This window comes from Lepisma saccharinum, unplaced genomic scaffold (assembly GCF_977018435.1).
Source record: "Lepisma saccharinum unplaced genomic scaffold, izLepSacc3.1 HAP1_SCAFFOLD_44, whole genome shotgun sequence".
In the NCBI taxonomy this organism is placed as follows: Eukaryota; Metazoa; Arthropoda; class Insecta; order Zygentoma; family Lepismatidae; genus Lepisma; species Lepisma saccharinum.
In genome coordinates, this window is record NW_028142904.1 from 296,445 (window position 1) to 316,856 (window position 20,412).

The window sequence follows — 20,412 nt, forward strand, 5'->3', positions numbered from 1 at the left end:
AAATTTTACACAGACCTAGATCAAGTCAAGAGAACAAAAAAAGGTAAATGCCATTTTGAGATATTTCCAAAAACGCGGCCTCCATCTTGGAAAATGGCGGATTTCGTCCCCAGCAGCCAGCACTTTCGCCCCTAAACAAGCGTTGAAACTGGCTCCAGCCGGTGAATCGCGCTAACGCCTAACTCAGGGTGGTAGGTGAAGGAGGCTGGAAGACAACGTGACGGTAAAGTAAGCAGTGGGTGTAACTTCGAGTCACGGGAAACGTTTGATTCTCCATTTGAAATGCATAAAAAATGCTAAATTTTAACGGTTTTTCAAGTTTGAACAGAAAATCCCGTTTTGGCGCGAAACTCAAATAATTTCTTAGGATGGAAGCTACATCGTTACCATACACGAAAACATGCGTGGCTAACCAAAATCAAAGTCGAAAGGGTTACTTTTCTAATTAAATCCGCGAGCATGCGTCCTTCTCGCCCCCCCAAACCGCGATTTCTGGAAAAGGCCGTTAAAGTGTACTTGTGGTTAACCGAGGAAGACAAAACTTGGGATTCGGGTATTTCAGTACCTCTCCTCCCAGATTGTAAAATTTGATGAGGTTCGAACCACGCAAAGTGTGAAAAAGTGAATAAAGAAAAAGACAATGTCCTTCTCGTCCCCCCAAGAAGTGCTTCTCGCCCCCCTAAGCCAATTATTCGATTTCGAGCAATCGAGTTGAAATCTTACACAGACCTAGATCAAGTCAAGAGAACAAAAAAAGGTAAATGCCATTTTGAGATATTTCCAAAAACGCGGCCTCCATCTTGGAAAATGGCGGATTTCGTCCCCAGCAGCCAGCACTTTCGCCCCTAAACAAGCGTTGAAACTGGCTCCAGCCGGTGAATCGCGCTAACGCCTAACTCAGGGTGGTAGGTGAAGGAGGCTGGAAGACAACGTGACGGTAAAGTAAGCAGTGGGTGTAACTTCGAGTCACGGGAAACGTTTGATTCTCCATTTGAAATGCATAAAAAATGCTAAATTTTAACGGTTTTTCAAGTTTGAACAGGAAATCCCGTTTTGGCGCGAAACTCAAATAATTTCTTAGGATGGAAGCTACATCGTTACCATACACGAAAACATGCATGGCTAACCAAAATCAAAGTCGAAAGGGTGACTTTTCTAATTAAATCCGCGAGCATGCGTCCTTCTCGCCCCCCCAAACCGCCATTTCTGGAAAAGGCCGTTAAAGTGTACTTGTGGTTAACCGAGGAAGACAAAACTTGGGATTCGGGTATTTCAGTACCTCTCCTCCCAGATTGTAAAATTTGATGAGGTTCGAACCAAGCAAAGTGTGAAAAAGTGAACAAAGAAAAAGACAATGTCCTTCTCGTCCCCCCAAGAAGTGCTTCTCGCCCCCCTAAGCCATTTTTTCGATTTCGAGCAATCGAGATGAAATTTTACACAGACCTAGATCAAGTCAAGAGAACAAAAAAAGGTAAATGCCATTTTGAGATATTTCCAAAAACGCGGCCTCCATCTTGGAAAATGGCGGATTTCGTCCCCAGCAGCCAGCACTTTCGCCCCTAAACAAGCGTTGAAACTGGCTCCAGCCGGTGAATCGCGCTAACGCCTAACTCAGGGTGGTAGGTGAAGGAGGCTGGAAGACAACGTGACGGTAAAGTAAGCAGTGGGTGTAACTTCGAGTCACGGGAAACGTTTGATTCTCCATTTGAAATGCATAAAAAATGCTAAATTTTAACGGTTTTTCAAGTTTGAACAGAAAATCCCGTTTTGGCGCGAAACTCACAATATCTGGTGGGAGGGAAGCTGCATCGTTCCCATACACGAAAACATGCTGGGCTAGCCTAAATCAAAGTCGAAAGGATGACTTTTCTAATTAAATCCGCGAGCATGCGTCCTTCTCGCCCCCCCCCCAAACCGCCATTTCTGGAAAAGGCCGTTAAAGTGTACTTGTGGTTAACCGAGGAAGACAAAACTTGGGATTCGGGTATTTCAGTACCTCTCCTCCCAGATTGTAAAATTTGATGAGGTTCGAACCACGCAAAGTGTGAAAAAGTGAAAAAAAGAAAAAGACAATGTCCTTCTCGTATTTTCAAATTTTCAGAAATGAGGTTCCTGATAAGGTCAAAAACTACATACTCAGATCTTCACCAAACTTTGCACGGATACATTGGATGTCAAGACACGTGGAAAAAACGTACAAAACAAGAGATTGGAGACATCAAGATTTTGGAAGAATTTTTTCAAAATTTTCAAATTTTCAGATAGGATGTTCCAGATAAGGTCAAAAACTACATACTCAGATCTTCACCAAACTTTGCATGGATACATTGGATGTCAAGACACGTGGAAAAAACATACAAAACATTGGATTGGGGACATCAAGATTTTGGTCGAATTTTTTCAAAATTTTCAAATTTTCAGGTAGGAGGTTCCAGATAAGGTCAAAAACTACATACTCAGATCTTCACCAAACTTTGCATGAATACATTGGATGTCAAGACACGTGGAAAAAACATACAAAACATAGGATTGGGGACATCAAGATTTTGGTCGAATTTTTTAAGAATTTTCAAATTTTCAGATAGGAGGGTCCATATAAGGTCAAAAACTACATACTCAGATCTTCACCAAACTATGCAGGGATACATTGGATATCAAGACACGTGGAAAAAACGTACAAAACAAAAGATTGGAGACATCAAGATTTTGGACGAATTTTTTAAGAATTTTCAAATTTTCAGATAGGAGGTTCCAGATAAGGTCAGAAACTACATACTCAGATCTTCACCAAACATTGCAGGGATACATTGGATGTCAAGACACGTGGAAAAAACGTACAAAACAAGAGATTGGAGACATCAAGATTTTGGACGAATTTTTTCAAAATTTTCAAATTTTCAGATAGGAGGTTCCAGATAAGGTCAAAAACTACATACTCAGATCTTCACCAAACTTTGCAGGGATACATTGGATGTCAAGACACGTGGAAAAAACATACAAAACATATGATTGAGGACATCAAGATTTTGGTCGAATTTTTTAAGAATTTTCAAATTTTCAGATAGGAGGTTCCATATAAGGTCAAAAACTACATACTCAGATCTTCACCAAACTATGCAGGGATACATTGGATGTCAAGACACGTGGGAAAAACGTACAAAACAAGAGATTGGAGACATCAAGATTTTGGACGAATTTTTTAAGAAAATTCAAATTTTCAGAAAGGATGTTCCAGATAAGGTCAAAAACGACATACTCAGATCTTCACCAAACTTTGCAGGGATACATTGGATGTCAAGACACGTGGAAAAAACGTACAAGACAAGAGATTGGAGACATCAAGATTTTGGACGAATTTTTTAAGAATTTTCAAATTTTCAGATAGGAGGTTCCATATAAGGTCAAAAACTACATACTCAGATCTTCACCAAACATTGCAGGGATACATTGGATGTCAAGATTGGTGGAAAAAACGTACAAAACAAGAGATTGGAGAAATCAAGATTTTGGACTAAATTTTTAAGAATTTTCAAATTTTCAGATAGGAGGTTCCAGATAAGGTCAAAAACTACATACTCAGATCTTCACCAAACGTTGCAGGGATACTTTGCATGTCAAGACACGTGGAAAAAACGTACAAAACAAGAGATTGGAGACATCAAGATTTTGGTCAAATTTTTTAAGAATTTTCAAATTTTCAGATAGGAGGTTCCATATAAGGTCAAAAACTACATACTCAGATCTTCACCAAACTTTGCAGGGATACATTGGATGTCAAGACACGTGGAAAAAACATACAAAACATATGATTGAGGACATCAAGATTTTGGTCGAATTTTTTAAGAATTTTCAAATTTTCAGATAGGAGGTTCCATATAAGGTCAAAAACTACATACTCAGATCTTCACCAAACTATGCAGGGATACATTAAATGTCAAGACACGTGGGAAAAACGTACAAAACAAGAGATTGGAGACATCAAGATTTTGGACGAATTTTTTAAGAAAATTCAAATTTTCAGAAAGGATGTTCCAGATAAGGTCAAAAACGACATACTCAGATCATCACCAAACTTTGCAGGGATACATTGGATGTCAAGACACGTGGAAAAAACGTACAAGACAAGAGATTGGAGACATCAAGATTTTGGACGAATTTTTTAAGAATTTTCAAATTTTCAGATAGGAGGTTCCATATAAGGTCAAAAACTACATACTCAGATCTTCACCAAACATTGCAGGGATACATTGGATGTCAAGATTGGTGGAAAAAACGTACAAAACAAGAGATTGGAGAAATCAAGATTTTGGACGAATTTTTGAAGAATTTTCAAATTTTCAGATAGGAGGTTCCAGATAAGGTCAAAAACTACATACTCAGATCTTCACCAAACGTTGCAGGGATACTTTGCATGTCAAGACACGTGGAAAAAACGTACAAAACAAGAGATTGGAGACATCAAGATTTTGGTCAAATTTTTTAAGAATTTTCAAATTTTCAGATAGGAGGTTCCATATAAGGTCAAAAACTACATACTCAGATCTTCACCAAACATTGCAGGGATACATTGGATGTCAAGACACGTGGAAAAAACGTACAAAACAAGAGATTGGAGACATCAAGATTTTGGACGAATTTTTTCAAAATTTTCAAATTTTCAGATAGGATGTTCCAGATAAGGTCAAAAACTACATACTCAGATCTTCACCAAACTTTGCATGGATACATTGGATGTCAAGACACGTGGAAAAAGCATACAAAACATTGGATTGGGGACATCAAGATTTTGGTCGAATTTTTTCAAAATTTTCAAATTTTCAGGTAGGAGGTTCCAGATAAGGTCAAAAACTACATACTCAGATCTTCACCAAACTTTGCATGGATACATTGGATGTCAAGACACGTGGAAAAAACATACAAAACATAGGATTGGGGACATCAAGATTTTGGTCGAATTTTTTAAGAATTTTCAAATTTTCAGATAGGAGGGTCCATATAAGGTCAAAAACTACATACTCAGATCTTCACCAAACATTGCAGGGATACATTGGATGTCAAGACACGTGGAAAAATCGTACAAAACAAGAGATTGGAGACATCAAGATTTTGGACGAATTTTTTAAGAATTTTCAAATTTTCAGATAGGAGGTTCCAGATAAGGTCAAAAACTACATACTCAGATCTTCACCAAACTTTGCAGGGATACATTGGATGTCAAGACACGTGGAAAAAACATACAAAACATATGATTGAGGACATCAAGATTTTGGTCGAATTTTTTAAGAATTTTCAAATTTTCAGATAGGAGGTTCCATATAAGGTCACAAACTACATACTCAGATCTTCACCAAACTATGCAGGGATACATTGGATGTCAAGACACGTGGGAAAAACGTACAAAACAAGAGATTGGAGACATCAAGATTTTGGACGAATTTTTTAAGAATTTTCAAATTTTCAGATAGGAGGTTCCAGATAAGGTCAAAAACTACATACTCAGATCTTCACCAAACTTTGCGGGGATACATTGGATGTCAAGACACGTGGAAAAAAACGTACAAAACAAGAGATTGGAGACATCAAGATTTTGGACGAATTTTTGAGGAATTTTCAAATTTTCAGAAATGAGGTTCCAGATAAGGTCTAAAACTACATACTCAGATCTTCACCAAACTTTGCAGGGATACATTGGATGTCAAGACACGTGGAAAAAACATACAAAACATAGGATTGGGGACATCAAGATTTTGGTCGAATTTCTTAAGAATTTTCAAATTTTCAGATAGGAGGTTCCATATAAGGTCAAAAACTACATACTCAGATCTTCACCAAACTATGCAGGGATACATTGGATGTCAATACACGCGGAAAAAAGGTACCTAACAAGAGATTGGAGACATCAAGATTTTGGACGAATTTTTTAAGAATTTTCAAATTTTCAGATAGGAGGTTCCATATAAGGTCAAAAACTACATACTCAGATCTTCACCAAACATTGCAGGGATACATTGGATGTCAAGACACGTGGAAAAAACGTACAAAACAAGAGATTGGAGACATCAAGATTTTGGACGAATTTTTGAAGAATTTTCAAATTTTCAGATAGGAGGTTCCAGATAAGGTCAAAAACTACATACTCAGATCTTCACCAAACGTTGCAGGGATACTTTGCATGTCAAGACACGTGGAAAAAACGTACAAAACAAGAGATTGGAGACATCAAGATTTTCGACGAATTTTTTAAGAATTTTCAAATTTTCAGAAGGGAGGTTCCAGATAAGGTCAAAAACGACATACTCAGATCTTCACCAAACTTTGCATGGATACATTGGATGTCAAGACACGTGGAAAAAACATACAAAACATAGGATTGGGGACATCAAGATTTTGGTCGAATTTTTTAAGAATTTTCAAATTTTCAGATAGGAGGGTCCATATAAGGTCAAAAACTACATACTCAGATCTTCACCAAACTATGCAGGGATACATTGGATATCAAGACACGTGGAAAAAACGTACAAAACAAAAGATTGGAGACATCAAGATTTTGGACGAATTTTTTAAGAATTTTCAAATTTTCAGATAGGAGGTTCCAGATAAGGTCAAAAACTACATACTCAGATCTTCACCAAACATTGCAGGGATACATTGGATGTCAAGACACGTGTAAAAAACGTACAAAACAAGAGATTGGAGACATCAAGATTTTGGACGAATTTTTTAAGAATTTTCAAATTTTCAGATAGGAGGTTCCAGATAAGGTCAAAAACTACATACTCAGATCTTCACCAAACTTTGCAGGGATACATTGGATGTCAAGACACGTGGAAAAAACATACAAAACATATGATTGAGGACATCAAGATTTTGGTCGAATTTTTTAAGAATTTTCAAATTTTCAGATAGGAGGTTCCATATAAGATCACAAACTACATACTCAGATCTTCACCAAACTATGCAGGGATACATTGGATGTCAAGACACGTGGGAAAAACGTACAAAACAAGAGATTGGAGACATCAAGATTTTGGACGAATTTTTTAAGAATTTTCAAATTTTCAGATAGGAGGTTCCAGATAAGGTCAAAAACTACATACTCAGATCTTCACCAAACTTTGCAGGAATACATTGGATGTCAAGACACGTGGAAAAAACGTACAAAACAAGAGATTGGAGACATCAAGATTTTGGACGAATTTTTGAGGAATTTTCAAATTTTCAGAAATGAGGTTCCAGATAAGGTCTAAAACTACATACTCAGATCTTCACCAAACTTTGCAGGGATACATTGGATGTCAAGACACGTGGAAAAAACATACAAAACATAGGATTGGGGACATCAAGATTTTGGTCGAATTTTTTAAGAATTTTCAAATTTTCAGATAGGAGGTTCCATATAAGGTCAAAAACTACATACTCAGATCTTCACCAAACTATGCAGGGATACATTGGATGTCAATACACGCGGAAAAAAGGTACCTAACAAGAGATTGGAGACATCAAGATTTTTTACGAATTTTTTAAGAATTTTCAAATTTTCAGATAGGAGGTTCCATATAAGGTCAAAAACTACATACTCAGATCTTCACCAAACATTGCAGGGATACATTGGATGTCAAGACACGTGGAAAAAACGTACAAAACAAGAGATTGGAGACATCAAGATTTTGGACGAATTTTTGAAGAATTTTCAAATTTTCAGATAGGAGGTTCCAGATAAGGTCAAAAACTACATACTCAGATCTTCACCAAACGTTGCAGGGATACTTTGCATGTCAAGACACGTGGAAAAAACGTACAAAACAAGAGATTGGAGACATCAAGATTTTCGACGAATTTTTTAAGAATTTTCAAATTTTCAGATGGGAGGTTCCAGATAAGGTCAAAAACGACATACTCAGATCTTCACCAAACTTTGCATGGATACATTGGATGTCAAGACATGTGGAAAAAACGTACAAAACAAGAAATTGGAGACATCAAGATTTTGGACGAATTTTTTAAGAATTTTCAAATTTTCAGAAAGCAGGTTCCGTATAAGGTCAAAAACTACATACTCAGATCTTCACCAAACTTTGCAGGGATACATTGGATGTCAAGACACGTGGAAAAAACGTACAAAACTAGAGATTGGAAACATCAAGATTTTGGACGAATTTTTTAAGAATTTTCAAATTTTCAGATAGGAGGTTCCAGATAAGGTCAAAAACTACATACTCAGATCTTCACCAAACTTTGCAGGGATACATTGGATGTCAAGACACGTGGAAAAAACGTACAAAACAAGACATTGGAGACATCAAGATTTTGGACGAATTTTTGAGGAATTTTCAAATTTTCAGAAATGAGGTTCCAGATAAGGTCAAAAACTACATAATCAGATCTTCACCAAACTTTGCAGGGATACATTGGATGTCAAGACACGTGGGAAAAACGTACAAAACAAGAGATTGGAGACATCAAGATTTTGGACGAATTTTTTAAGAATTTTCAAATTTTCAGATAGGAGGTTCCAGATAAGGTCAAAAACTACATACTCAGATCTTCACCAAACTTTGCAGGGATACATTGGATGTCAAGACACGTGAAAAAAACGTACGAAACAAGAGATTGGGGTCATCAAGATTTTGGACGGATTTTTTAGGAATTTTCAAATTTTCAGATGGGAGGTTCCAGATAAGGTCAAAAACTACATACTCAGATCTTCACCAAACTTTGCAGGGATACATTGGATATCAAGACACGTGGAAAAAACGTACAAAACAAGAGATTGGAGACATCAAGATTTTGGACGAATTTTTTAAGAATTTTCAAATTTTCAGATAGGAGGTTCCATATAAGGTCAAAAACTACATACTCAGATCTTCACCAAACTATGCAGGGATACATTGGATGTCAATACACGCGGAAAAAAGGTACAAAACAAGAGATTGGAGACATCAAGATTTTGGACGAATTTTTTAAGAATTTTCAAATTTTCAGATAGGAGGTTCCAGATAAGGTCAAAAACTACATACTCAGATCTTCACCAAACTTTGCAGGGATACATTGGATGTCAAGACACGTGGAAAAAACATACAAAACATATGATTGAGGACATCAAGATTTTGGTCGAATTTTTTAAGAATTTTCAAATTTTCAGATAGGAGGTTCCATATAAGGTCACAAACTACATACTCAGATCTTCACCAAACTATGCAGGGATACATTGGATGTCAAGACACGTGGGAAAAACGTACAAAACAAGAGATTGGAGACATCAAGATTTTGGACGAATTTTTTAAGAATTTTCAAATTTTCAGATAGGAGGTTCCAGATAAGGTCAAAAACTACATACTCAGATCTTCACCAAACTTTGCAGGAATACATTGGATGTCAAGACACGTGGAAAAAACGTACAAAACAAGAGATTGGAGACATCAAGATTTTGGACGAATTTTTGAGGAATTTTCAAATTTTCAGAAATGAGGTTCCAGATAAGGTCTAAAACTACATACTCAGATCATCACCAAACTTTGCAGGGATACATTGGATGTCAAGACACGTGGAAAAAACATACAAAACATAGGATTGGGGACATCAAGATTTTGGTCGAATTTTTTAAGAATTTTCAAATTTTCAGATAGGAGGTTCCATATAAGGTCAAAAACTACATACTCAGATCTTCACCAAACTATGCAGGGATACATTGGATGTCAATACACGCGGAAAAAAGGTACAAAACAAGAGATTGGAGACATCAAGATTTTTTACGAATTTTTTAAGAATTTTCAAATTTTCAGATAGGAGGTTCCATATAAGGTCAAAAACTACATACTCAGATCTTCACCAAACATTGCAGGGATACATTGGATGTCAAGACACGTGGAAAAAACGTACAAAACAAGAGATTGGAGACATCAAGATTTTGGACGAATTTTTGAAGAATTTTCAAATTTTCAGATAGGAGGTTCCAGATAAGGTCAAAAACTACATACTCAGATCTTCACCAAACGTTGCAGGGATACTTTGCATGTCAAGACACGTGGAAAAAACGTACAAAACAAGAGATTGGAGACATCAAGATTTTCGACGAATTTTTTAAGAATTTTCAAATTTTCAGATGGGAGGTTCCAGATAAGGTCAAAAACGACATACTCAGATCTTCACCAAACTTTGCATGGATACATTGGATGTCAAGACATGTGGAAAAAACGTACAAAACAAGAAATTGGAGACATCAAGATTTTGGACGAATTTTTTAAGAATTTTCAAATTTTCAGAAAGCAGGTTCCGTATAAGGTCAAAAACTACATACTCAGATCTTCACCAAACTTTGCAGGGATACATTGGATGTCAAGACACGTGGAAAAAACGTACAAAACTAGAGATTGGAAACATCAAGATTTTGGACGAATTTTTTAAGAATTTTCAAATTTTCAGATAGGAGGTTCCAGATAAGGTCAAAAACTACATACTCAGATCTTCACCAAACTTTGCAGGGATACATTGGATGTCAAGACACGTGGAAAAAACGTACAAAACAAGAGATTGGAGACATCAAGATTTTGGACGAATTTTTGAGGAATTTTCAAATTTTCAGAAATGAGGTTCCAGATAAGGTCAAAAACTACATAATCAGATCTTCACCAAACTTTGCAGGGATACATTGGATGTCAAGACACGTGGGAAAAACGTACAAAACAAGAGATTGGAGACATCAAGATTTTGGACGAATTTTTTAACAATTTTCAAATTTTCAGATAGGAGGTTCCAGATAAGGTCAAAAACTACATACTCAGATCTTCACCAAACTTTGCAGGGATACATTGGATGTCAAGACACGTGAAAAAAACGTACGAAACAAGAGATTGGGGTCATCAAGATTTTGGACGGATTTTTTAGGAATTTTCAAATTTTCAGATGGGAGGTTCCAGATAAGGTCAAAAACTACATACTCAGATCTTCACCAAACTTTGCAGGGATACATTGGATATCAAGACACGTGGAAAAAACGTACAAAACAAGAGATTGGAGACATCAAGATTTTGGACGAATTTTTTAAGAATTTTCAAATTTTCAGAGAGGAGGTTCCAGATAAGGTCAAAAACTACATACTCAGATCTTCACCAAACTTTGCAGGGATACATTGGATGTCAAGACACGTGGAAAAAACGTACAAAACAAGAGATTGGGGTCATCAAGATTTTGGACGGATTTTTTAGGAATTTTCAAATTTTCAGATGGGAGGTTCCATATAAGGTCAAAAACTACATACTCAGATCTTCACCAAACTTTGCAGGGATACATTGGATGTCAAGACACGTGGAAAAAACGTACATAACAAGATATTGGAGACATCAAGATTTTGGACGAATTTTTTAAGAATTTTCAAATTTTCAGAAAGGATGTTCCAGATAAGGTCAAAACCGACATACTCAGATCTTCACCAAACTTTGCAGGGATACATTGGATGTCAAGACACGTGGAAAAAACGTACAAAACAAAAGATTGGAGACATCAAGATTTTGGAAGAATTTTTTAAGAATTTTCAAATTTTCAGATAGGAGGTTCCAGATAAGGTCAAAAACTACATACTCAGATCTTCACCAAACTTTGCAGGGATACATTGGATGTCAAGACACGTGGAAAAAACGTACAAAACAAGAGATTGGAGACATCAAGATTTTGGAGGAATTTTTTAAGATTTTTCAAATTTTCAGATGGGAGGTTCCAGATAAGGTCAAAAACGACATACTCAGATCTTCACCAAACTTTGCATGGATACATTGGATGTCAAGACACGTGGAAAAAACATACAAAACAAGAGATTGGAGACATCAAGATTTTGGACGAATTTTTTAAGAATTTTCAAATTTTCAGAAAGGAGGTTCCAGATAAGGTCAAAAACTACATACTCAGATCTTCACCAAACTTTGCAGGGATACATTGGATGTCAAAACACATGGAAAAAACGTACAAAACAAGAGATTGGAGACAACAAGATTTTGGACGAATTTTTTAAGAATTTTCAAATTTTCAGATAGGAGGTTCCATATAAGGTCAAAAACTACATACTCAGATCTTCAACAAACTTTGCAGGGATACATTGGATGTCAAGACACGTGGAAAAAACATACAAAACAAGAGATTGGAGACATCAAGATTTTGGACGAATTTTTTAAGAATTTTCAAATTTTCAGATGGGAGGTTCCAGATAAGGTCAAAAACGATATACTCAGATCTTCACCAAACTTTTCAGGGATACATGGGATGTCAAGACACGTGGAAAAAACGTACAAAACAAGAGATTGGGGTCATCAAGATTTTGGACGAATTTTTTAAGAATTTTCAAATTTTCAGATAGGAGGTTCCATATAAGGTCAAAAACTACATACTCAGATCTTCACCAAACTTTGCAGGGATACATTGGATGTCAAGACACGTGGAAAAAACATACAAAACAAGAGATTGGGGTCATCAAGATTTTGGACGGATTTTTTAGGAATTTTCAAATTTTCAGATGGGAGGTTCCATATAAGGTCAAAAACAACATACTCAGATCTTCACCAAACTTTGCAGGGATACATTGGATGTCAAGACACGTGGAAAAAACGTACAAAACAAGAGATTGGAGACATCAAGATTTTGGAGGAATTTTTTAAGATTTTTCAAATTTTCAGATGGGAGGTTCCAGATAAGGTCAAAAACGACATACTCAGATCTTCACCAAACTTTGCATGGATACATTGGATGTCAAGACACGTGGAAAAAACATACAAAACAAGAGATTGGAGACATCAAGATTTTGGACGAATTTTTTAAGAATTTTCAAATTTTCAGAAAGGAGGTTCCAGATAAGGTCCAAAACTACATACTCAGATCTTCACCAAACTTTGCAGGGATACATTCGATGTCAAGACACGTGGAAAAAACGTACAAAACAAGAGATTGGAGACATCAAGATTTAGGACGAATTTTTTAAGAATTTTCAAATTTTCAGAAAGGAGGTTCCAGATAAGGTCAAAAACTACATACTCAGATTTTGCAGGGATACATTGGATGTCAAGACACATGGAAAAAACGTACAAAACAAGAGATTGGAGACATCAAGATTTTGGTCAAATTTTTTAAGAATTTTCAAATTTTCAGATAGGAGGTTCCATATAAGGTCAAAAACTACATACTCAGATCTTCACCAAACTTTGCAGGGATACATTGGATGTCAAGACACGTGGAAAAAACATACAAAACATAGGATTGGGGACATCAAGATTTTGGTCGAATTTTTTAAGAATTTTCAAATTTTCAGATAGGATGTTCCAGATAAGGTCAAAAACTACATACTCAGATCTTCACCAAACTTTGCAGGGATACATTGGATGTCAAGACACGTGGAAAAAACATACAAAACATAGGATTGGGGATATCAAGATTTTGGTCAATTTTTTTAAGAACTTTCAAATTTTCAGATAGGAGGTTCCATATAAGGTCAAAAACTACATACTCAGATCTTCACCAAACATTGCAGGGATACATTGGATGTCAAGACACGTGGAAAAAACGTACAAAACAAGAGATTGGAGACATCAAGATTTTGGACGAATTTTTGAAATTTTTCAAACTTTCAGATAGGAGGTTCCAGATAAGGTCAAAAACTACATACTCAGAACTTCACCAAACGTTGCAGGGATACATTGTATGTCAAGACACGTGGAAAAAACGTACAAAACAAGGGATTGGAGACATCAAGATTTTGGACGAATTTTTTAAGAATTTTCAAATTTTCAGAAAGGAGGTTCCATATAAGGTCAAAAACTACATACTCAGATCTTCACCAAACTTTGAAGGGATACATTGGATGTCAAGACACGTGGAAAAAACGTACAAAACAAGAGATTTAAGACATCAAGATTTTGGACGGATTTTTTAGGAATTTTCAAAGTTTCAGATGGGAGGTTCCAGATAAGGTCAAAAACTACATACTCAGATCTTCACCAAACTTTGCAGGGATACATTGGATGTCGAGACGCGTGGAAAAAACGTACAAAACAAGAGATTGGAGACATCAAGATTTTGGACGAATTTTTTAAGAATTTTCAAATTTTCAGATGGGAGGTTCCAGATAAGGTCAAAAACGACATACTCAGATCTTCACCAAACTTTTCAGGGAGACATTGGATGTCAAGACACGTGGAAAAAACATACAAAACATAGGTTTGGGGACATCAAGATTTTGGTCAAATTTTTTAAAAATTTTCAAATTTTCAGATAGGAGGTTCCATATAAGGTCAAAGAATACATACTCAGATCTTCACCAAACATTGCAGGGATACATTGGATGTCAAGACACGTGGAAAAAACGTACAAAACAAGAGATTGGAGACATCAAGATTTTGGACGAATTTTTTAAGAATTTTCAAATTTTCAGAAAGGAGGTTCCAGATAAGGTCAAAAACTACATACTCAGATCTTCACCAAACATTGCAGGTTTACATTGGATGTCAAGACACATGGAAAAAACGTACAAAACAAGAGATTGGAGACATCAAGATTTTGGTCAAATTTTTTAAGAATTTTCAAATTTTCAGATAGGAGGTTCCATATAAGATCAAAAACTACATACTCAGATCTTCAGCAAACTTTGCAGGGATACATTGGATGTCAAGACACGTGGAAAAAACGTACAAAACAAGAGATTGGAGACATCAAGATTTTGGACGAATTTTTTAAGAATTTTCAAATTTTCAGAAAGGAGGTTCCATATAAGGTCAAAAACTACATACTCAGATCTTCACCAAACTTTGCAGGGATACATTGGATGTCAAGACACGTGGAAAAAACATACAAAACATAGGATTGGGGACATCAAGATTTTGGTCGAATTTTTTAAGAATTTTCAAATTTTCAGATAGGATGTTCCAGATAAGGTCAAAAACTACATACTCAGATCTTCACCAAACTTTGCAGGGATACATTGGATGTCAAGACACGTGGAAAAAACATACAAAACAAGAGATTGGAGACATCAAGATTTTCGACGAATTTTTTAAGAATTTTCAAATTTTCAGAAAGGATGTTCCAGATAAGGTCAAAACCGACATACTCAGATCTTCACCAAACTTTGCAGGGATACATTGGATGTCAAGACACGTGGAAAAAACGTACAAAACAAGAGATTGGAGACATCAAGATTTTGGACGAATTTTTTAAGAATTTTCAAATTTTCAGATAGGAGGTTCCAGATAAGGTCAAAAACTACATACTCAGATCTTCACCAAACTTTGCAGGGATACTTTGCATGTCAAGACACGTGGAAAAAACGTACAAAACAAGAGATTGGAGACATCAAGATTTTGGACGAATTTTTGAGGAATTTTCAAATTTTCAGAAATGAGGTTCCAGATAAGGTCAAAAACTACATACTCAGATCTTCACCAAACTTTGAAGGGATACATTGGATGTCAAGACACGTGGGAAAAACGTACAAAACAAGAGATTGGAGACATCAAGATTTTGGACGAATTTTTTAACAATTTTCAAATTTTCAGATAGGAGGTTCCATATAAGGTCAAAAACTACATACTCAGATCTTCACCAGACTTTGCAGGGATACATTGGATGTCAAGACACGTGAAAAAAACGTACAAAACAAGAGATTGGAGACATCAAGATTTTGGACGAATTTTTTAAGAATTTTCAAATTTTCAGATAGGATGTTCCAGATAAGGTCAAAAACTACATACTCAGATCTTCACCAAACGTTGCAGGGATACTTTGCATGTCAAGACACGTGGAAAAAACGTACAAAACAAGAGATTGGGGACATCAAGATTTTGGACGAATTTTTAAAGAATTTTCAAATTTTGAGAAAGGAGGTTCCATATAAGGTCAAAAACTACATACTCAGATCTTCACCAAACTTTGCAGGGATACATTGGATGTCAAGACACGTGGAAAAAACGTACAAAACAAGAGATTGGAGACATCAAGATTTTGGACGAATTTTTTAAGAATTTTCAAATATTCAGATGGGAGGTTCCAGATAAGGTCAAAAACGACATACTCAGATCTTCACCAAACGTTGCAGGGATACTTTGCATGTCAAGACACGTGGAAAAAACGTACGAAACAAGAGATTGGGGACATCAAGATTTTGGACGAATTTTTTAAGAATTTTCAAATTTTTAGAAAGGAGGTTCCATATAAGGTCAAAAACTACATACTCAGATCTTCACCAAACATTGCAGGGATACATTGGATGTCAAGACACGTGGAAAAAACGTACAAAACAAGAGATTGGAGACATCAAGATTTTGGACGAATTTTTTCAAAATTTTCAAATTTTCAGATGGGAGGTTCTAGATAAGGTCAAAAACGACATACTCAGATCTTCACCAAACTTTGCATGGATACATTGGATGTCAAGACACGTGGAAAAAACATACAAAACATAGGATTGGGGACATCAAGATTTTGGACGAATTTTTTAAGAATTTTCAAATTTTCAGAAAGGAGGTTCCAGATAAGGTCAAAAACTACATACTCAGATCTTCACCAAACTTTGCAGGGATACATTGGATGTCAAGACACGTGGAAAAAACGTACAAGACAAGAGATTGGAGACATCAAGATTTTGGACGAATTTTTTAAGAATTTTCAAATTTTCAGATAGGAGGTTCCATATAAGGTCAAAAACTACATACTCAGATCTTCACCAAACATTGCAGGGATACATTGGATGTCAAGATTGGTGGAAAAAACGTACAAAACAAGAGATTGGAGAAATCAAGATTTTGGACGAATTTTTTAAGAATTTTCAAATTTTCAGATAGGAGGTTCCAGATAAGGTCAAAAACTACATACTCAGATCTTCACCAAACGTTGCAGGGATACTTTGCATGTCAAGACACGTGGAAAAAACGTACAAAACAAGAGATTGGAGACATCAAGATTTTGGTCAAATTTTTTAAGAATTTTCAAATCTTCAGATAGGATGTTCCATATAAGGTCAAAAACTACATACTCAGATCTTCACCAAACTTTGCAGGGATACATTGGATGTCAAGACACGTGGAAAAAACATACAAAACATATGATTGAGGACATCAAGATTTTGGTCGAATTTTTTAAGAATTTTCAAATTTTCAGATAGGAGGTTCCATATAAGGTCAAAAACTACATACTCAGATCTTCACCAAACTATGCAGGGATACATTAAATGTCAAGACACGTGGGAAAAACGTACAAAACAAGAGATTGGAGACATCAAGATTTTGGACGAATTTTTTAAGAAAATTCAAATTTTCAGAAAGGATGTTCCAGATAAGGTCAAAAACGACATACTCAGATCTTCACCAAACTTTGCAGGGATACATTGGATGTCAAGACACGTGGAAAAAACGTACAAGACAAGAGATTGGAGATATCAAGATTTTGGACGAATTTTTTAAGAATTTTCAAATTTTCAGATAGGAGGTTCCATATAAGGTCAAAAACTACATACTCAGATCTTCACCAAACATTGCAGGGATACATTGGATGTCAAGATTGGTGGAAAAAACGTACAAAACAAGAGATTGGAGAAATCAAGATTTTGGACGAATTTTTGAAGAATTTTCAAATTTTCAGATAGGAGGTTCCAGATAAGGTCAAAAACTACATACTCAGATCTTCACCAAACGTTGCAGGGATACTTTGCATGTCAAGACACGTGGAAAAAACGTACAAAACAAGAGATTGGAGACATCAAGATTTTGGTCAAATTTTTTAAGAATTTTCAAATTTTCAGATAGGAGGTTCCATATAAGGTCAAAAACTACATACTCAGATCTTCTCCAAACATTGCAGGGATACATTGGATGTCAAGACACGTGGAAAAAACGTACAAAACAAGAGATTGGAGACATCAAGATTTTGGAAGAATTTTTTCAAAATTTTCAAATTTTCAGATAGGATGTTCCAGATAAGGTCAAAAACTACATACTCAGATCTTCACCAAACTTTGCATGGATACATTGGATGTCAAGACACGTGGAAAAAGCATACAAAACATTGGATTGGGGACATCAAGATTTTGGTCGAATTTTTTCAAAATTTTCAAATTTTCAGGTAGGAGGTTCCAGATAAGGTCAAAAACTACATACTCAGATCTTCACCAAACTTTGCATGGATACATTGGATGTCAAGACACGTGGAAAAAACATACAAAACATAGGTTTGGGGACATCAAGATTTTGGTCAAATTTTTTAAAAATTTTCAAATTTTCAGATAGGAGGTTCCATATAAGGTCAAAGAATACATACTCAGATCTTCACCAAACATTGCAGGGATACATTGGATGTCAAGACACGTGGAAAAAACGTACAAAACAAGAGATTGGAGACATCAAGATTTTGGACGAATTTTTTAAGAATTTTCAAATTTTCAGAAAGGAGGTTCCAGATAAGGTCAAAAACTACATACTCAGATCTTCACCAAACATTGCAGGTTTACATTGGATGTCAAGACACATGGAAAAAACGTACAAAACAAGAGATTGGAGACATCAAGATTTTGGTCAAATTTTTTAAGAATTTTCAAATTTTCAGATAGGAGGTTCCATATAAGATCAAAAACTACATACTCAGATCTTCAGCAAACTTTGCAGGGATACATTGGATGTCAAGACACGTGGAAAAAACGTACAAAACAAGAGATTGGAGACATCAAGATTTTGGACGAATTTGTTAAGAATTTTCAAATTTTCAGATAGGAGGTTCCATATAAGGTCAAAAACTACATACTCAGATCTTCACCAAACTTTGCAGGGATACATTGGATGTCAAGACACGTGGAAAAAACATACAAAACATAGGATTGGGGACATCAAGATTTTGGTCGAATTTTTTAAGAATTTTCAAATTTTCAGATAGGATGTTCCAGATAAGGTCAAAAACTACATACTCAGATCTTCACCAAACTTTGCAGGGATACATTGGATGTCAAGACACGTGGAAAAAACATACAAAACAAGAGATTGGAGACATCAAGATTTTCGACGAATTTTTTAAGAATTTTCAAATTTTCAGAAAGGATGTTCCAGATAAGGTCAAAACCGACATACTCAGATCTTCACCAAACTTTGCAGGGATACATTGGATGTCAAGACACGTGGAAAAAACGTACAAAACAAGAGATTGGAGACATCAAGATTTTGGACGAATTTTTTAAGAATTTTCAAATTTTCAGATAGGAGGTTCCAGATAAGGTCAAAAACTACATACTCAGATCTTCACCAAACTTTGCAGGGATACTTTGCATGTCAAGACACGTGGAAAAAACGTACAAAACAAGAGATTGGAGACATCAAGATTTTGGACGAATTTTTGAGGAATTTTCAAATTTTCAGAAATGAGGTTCCAGATAAGGTCAAAAACTACATACTCAGATCTTCACCAAACTTTGAAGGGATACATTGGATGTCAAGACACGTGGGAAAAACGTACAAAACAAGAGATTGGAGACATCAAGATTTTGGACGAATTTTTTAACAATTTTCAAATTTTCAGATAGGAAGTTCCATATAAGGTCAAAAACTACATACTCAGATCTTCACCAGACTTTGCAGGGATACATTGGATGTCAAGACACGTGAAAAAAACGTACAAAACAAGAGATTGGAGACATCAAGATTTTGGACGAATTTTTTAAGAATTTTCAAATTTTCAGATAGGATGTTCCAGATAAGGTCAAAAACTACATACTCAGATCTTCACCAAACGTTGCAGGGATACTTTGCATGTCAAGACACGTGGAAAAAACGTACAAAACAAGAGATTGGGGACATCAAGATTTTGGACGAATTTTTAAAGAATTTTCAAATTTTCAGAAAGGAGGTTCCATATAAGGTCAAAAACTACATACTCAGATCTTCACCAAACTTTGCAGGGATACATTGGATGTCAAGACACGTGGAAAAAACGTACAAAACAAGAGATTGGAGACATCAAGATTTTGGACGAATTTTTTAAGAATTTTCAAATATTCAGATGGGAGGTTCCAGATAAGGTCAAAAACGACATACTCAGATCTTCACCAAACGTTGCAGGGATACTTTGCATGTCAAGACACGTGGAAAAAACGTACGAAACAAGAGATTGGGGACATCAAGATTTTGGACGAATTTTTTAAGAAATTTCAAATTTTTAGAAAGGAGGTTCCATATAAGGTCAAAAACTACATACTCAGATCTTCACCAAACATTGCAGGGATACATTGGATGTCAAGACACGTGGAAAAAACGTACAAAACAAGAGATTGGAGACATCAAGATTTTGGACGAATTTTTTCAAAATTTTCAAATTTTCAGATGGGAGGTTCTAGATAAGGTCAAAAACGACATACTCAGATCTTCACCAAACTTTGCATGGATACATTGGATGTCAAGACAC